The 3,839-nt window shown below is 41.0% G+C and overlaps 1 long non-coding RNA gene across 2 annotated transcripts; it reads left to right on the top strand.

Annotated features, from left to right (window-relative positions):
* The first annotated feature begins 1,610 nt into the window (after nt 1-1,610).
* Nucleotides 1,611-3,400, top strand: LOC144146058 (uncharacterized). Of its 2 annotated transcripts, XR_013317649.1 has the most exons (4): nt 1,611-1,727; nt 2,688-2,814; nt 2,893-3,114; nt 3,184-3,400. It is a non-coding gene; the product is annotated as an uncharacterized LOC144146058 (long non-coding RNA). The 2 variants fall into 2 exon arrangements; XR_013317648.1 differs by lacking the exons at nt 1,611-1,727; nt 2,688-2,814 and having other exon boundaries at nt 2,821-3,114.
* Nucleotides 3,401-3,839: the final 439 nt, after the last annotated feature.

The raw sequence follows: 3,839 nt of genomic DNA, 5'->3' as shown, positions 1-3,839 counted from the left end.
TACAATGGAGATGTGTTCTTTTGGGAAACGTGCACCATATGGAAAGACAAAGCGATCGGGTATACGCCGTGTTTTTCATTCGACGTGTTGGCCGTATCTTTAAGAAGTTCGCGCACATTTCTTTCATAACTGCCTGAAAACAGCATCCAGAAATGACTTCCCAACTTTCCTTTCCTATTGTTAAAACATTGCGCGCCTTCCTTTGGTAGTAAACGGTTGCATTATAAAAAGGTAATCGTGCATCGACAAGGAAAATTTCCAGTTCCATTTTGCTAAGTTTTCACAAACGACTCGCACTGTTAACTTTCTCTCTTAAAGGAGTACTGACACGAAATTTTTGCTTCATGTTTTTATTCGTTAGGTGTAATAGGTGTAATATTTGGTAAACGTTGCCATGAATGGGTATTCTAGCGATTGCGCAATTACAATGGCGACCTTCGGAAGCCTATTTATGGCCCCTTTAAAGCATGCATGGCCGGGTTGTTCTATGTTGCCGCCTGTATATCCTTAAACAAAAATAATCTAGATAGAAGGCTCAAACATTGCCTTGTTGCTGGATCCTCATAATTGCTCGAAAAAATTAATTTACTGGAGAAATTTTATATGCAAGCTATATAAATTTCTGTGCATCATATGGGTGTGCGAGCCGTATACATGTCGCCAGCTAATTACAATCGTGTGTTTTCCCTTCATATATACATTGCCGCAGTAATTACGGTTGATTTATGAAATAGATTAAAGCCCAAAGTTCATGTACTTTAAATTGCCCCCTTCTTGTGACATTTAGTCACTGTTATAGCCCCTCTGATCAGCGAACGTTCCAACTAGTCCACACCTTGCACCTTTGTTTGAAATAGACAACATGAAGTGGGCTGTTTTATATTTCAACTTCCCCATAGACATTTCACCTACCTCGAGCGCCAAAGTCAGAACACCATGATATTGTAACATATATGAAACAATAAAACAAAACAAAGACCTAACCCTGGTGTGACACCCATTTTCCAGGAGATACTGCCTGTACGAAAGCTCATTGGCCTATTTTAAGGATCTTTTCTCATTATACAAACGAACCTTCCAAGTAACCTGAAAATTTTTGCTCTTGTTCCCTTCCAATAGCATTGCACACACTATCTTCAGATTTTTCCTGGTGTAATTTTTATTCGTAAGAGGTTCCAATGCATCGAACACTTGTCGCGTTCTGCTTGGCGCGAAACGAAATACAGCAGGGCGCCAGGCGTTCTCGGAACCCCGCCTTTTTCCGAGACTTCAGCTGGGAATCAGGCACGCTGTCTCGCGCATTCCTTTCTTCCTGCATGCCTTATTTTTTGTTTTCGTCGACGCTCCGTCCCGTCCCGTCCCTTCTATGTGTCGCGAAGGAAGTTTCAGCAGCCGAGCGCGAAGTGGGGGATGGCCGAAAAAAAAAAAAAAAAAAAGACCGAAAGAAAAGGCTTTCGTCCTTGGCCAGCGTCCTACCCTCCTCTCACACGCGCACACGTGCGCGCCCCTCGCAGAGGGGTCCTCCCCTCATGCTCCTTTGCGACTGGCAGCCGGCGGTGGGTTGGGAAGAGTAGACGAAATGCGCGCGCTTTTTTCAGAATGGAGCAGCCATAGTCACAATCAAACGGAATGGAGAAGGAACCATGTCATACGAAATATTGTTGTGTCGCCGCATGTTACGGCGAATATTTGCGGGCCGGAAAGTTCATAGCAACCGACCAGTGAAGGTAAGCGCTCGATTTTCTGAGCTCGCCTCGTTCTTTCGAATGCAGGTTACTTCGTAAAAGAGCGGGAACAAGATTGCCCTCCCGTTTCTAACTTCTAAGCATATCCTTGCTTTTGTGAATGCGTACGGTTGTAAAAGGGGAACACGTATTCACTTAAATTTTATGGAAAGAGTATAATGAGAAATCAGGTGGGCGCTCAGTAGTAGATTTTTTGTTATGATGCTGAAATCGAGTGTATATATGTTCTGCAAGAACCTTGATATGTACGATTGGCTTTTAATTTACTTCTCGCCGCAGCTGCTCACGAACGCGAAAAATACAAGTAATAAATATAACTTTGTTATGTTTAATTTCACGCGAGTTTCGGCGGCATGCTGTAACGGAACACAATTTAGCGTTGCAGTTAAGCCATATGTTATCAGCTGCTTATGCGAACCATCTTACGATGTAAAACAACGCCTGACGTCTTTGTAGTATTCACATATTTTCCATGTGAAAGGCTGGTCTACGTCGGATGCTTATAACTATAAAGAAAATAAATGACAAATAAAAATAAATAAATAAAATGATCAAAAATAAATAAAAATAAGAAAATAAAACAGCTCAAGCCAGTTTTTAGCACATTTTTCGAGAGCAAAAGGTAAAATTAGGCAACCAAGAAAATACACGGTTGTAATTTCATCTAGTTGTACATGTAATGTTTCCCTTCTTTACATTTGCCTGTTTACTAATTTTTGTTCGTTGCGTTTTTATGTTTATGGCCATTGAGGTAATTATCGTCCTCTTTCAATGATTGCCGACGTACCACGTCGTCATCAGTTGGTCGGCTTCTCTTGTTAATTGAAAATTCTCTGGCAAGCTGTCTGATCGAAGACTTTTCACTTAATTACTCAATGGCCTGGAAAGAAAGTTGTAAGGTATTTTATATAATTCAGTATTTTGTCCTTTTCTGTTTTCCAGGGATGCTTGAGAAACCAACTCAAGCGATGTGCGTCATAAAGTTGGCACGGGCATTAGAAAAAGTTAAACAAGCAAGACAAAGTGAAAAGTGGAGAGGCCTGTTTTGCTATAATATTCCTTCCTAAAGGTAAGGTTTTCTCTATTAGCTAAAATTTGCTTCACTTCAGTTTTCTGAACCACTTCTATACACTCTGTTTTGTTTCAGAAATACCTTATGATTTACCAGCACCACAACATTGACACACGAATAAGCTCATCTGGCAGCAAGCGTCATCCAAACTGCAGGTGAGCTTCTGAGCACCCTGTGTGTTAGAGCAATGCCATTTTGTTTGTTTTCCAGGAATGGCAGTCAAACCTCATTTGAAGTGCCAGTACAAGAAAATTGATGAGGCCATATTGTATGCCAAAAGTCCTGGTGTTCTGAGAGGTGAGACATTGTCTATGCTGTAACAACTTTGCAACTTCTCCTAAACTACAGCTTTTTTTCATTTCGCAGAAGCGTGGCAGTAACAACCCCATGTTACTGGGTTCATGGCCGTCAAGTATGTCATCAAACTGACTTGTCAAGGCAGAAGAACAAGCAAGCCCAGGAGGAGAAAAACGAAGACAACGGCTGAAACAGCGTACTTGCGAAATTCAATTGCTTTAACACAATACGTATTCGGATCGATTGTTAATGGTAAAATAAAACGCACATGTTCTTTCATCTTAAAGAGTGTCAGTGTTGTTATTTACGCTAGCTGGCATGTTCCTTGCTTTAAAATTCCGCCATTTCTTAGTTTGTTATTTTGCCGGACTGCCTTAATTGTGTGTGTTGGTCAGTGTACGGATCAAATGTATGAACATGCAGTCTAAAATGCCAGTTTATACCTTTCAGGAGTTTATGAGGACGAGGTTTGAAGTGCTCGCTTATCATGCAGTCAACAATCGTCTGTCTAGGAAAAAGTTAACTTATAATATTTTCATCTAGTTATTGTTGCATGTATATTAGATACATGTAACTGTAAGTTACCTGTACATTGCTGCAATATCATCGCTTCGTAAGAGAAACATTGCTTGAACGTCATATCAACAGTGCGCGGATGCGGCCCTCGTGGGGAAAAAACGTATCTGTAAAGTCGCGGTAACGTTGTAGGAAGCATCGCTTGAACA

The sequence above is a fragment of the Haemaphysalis longicornis genome, unplaced genomic scaffold (assembly GCF_048455015.1).
Source record: "Haemaphysalis longicornis isolate Haplotype H1 unplaced genomic scaffold, Haemaphysalis longicornis Haplotype H1 scaffold_7, whole genome shotgun sequence".
In the NCBI taxonomy this organism is placed as follows: Eukaryota; Metazoa; Arthropoda; class Arachnida; order Ixodida; family Ixodidae; genus Haemaphysalis; species Haemaphysalis longicornis.
This window is presented reverse-complemented; position numbering and strand designations above follow the sequence as displayed.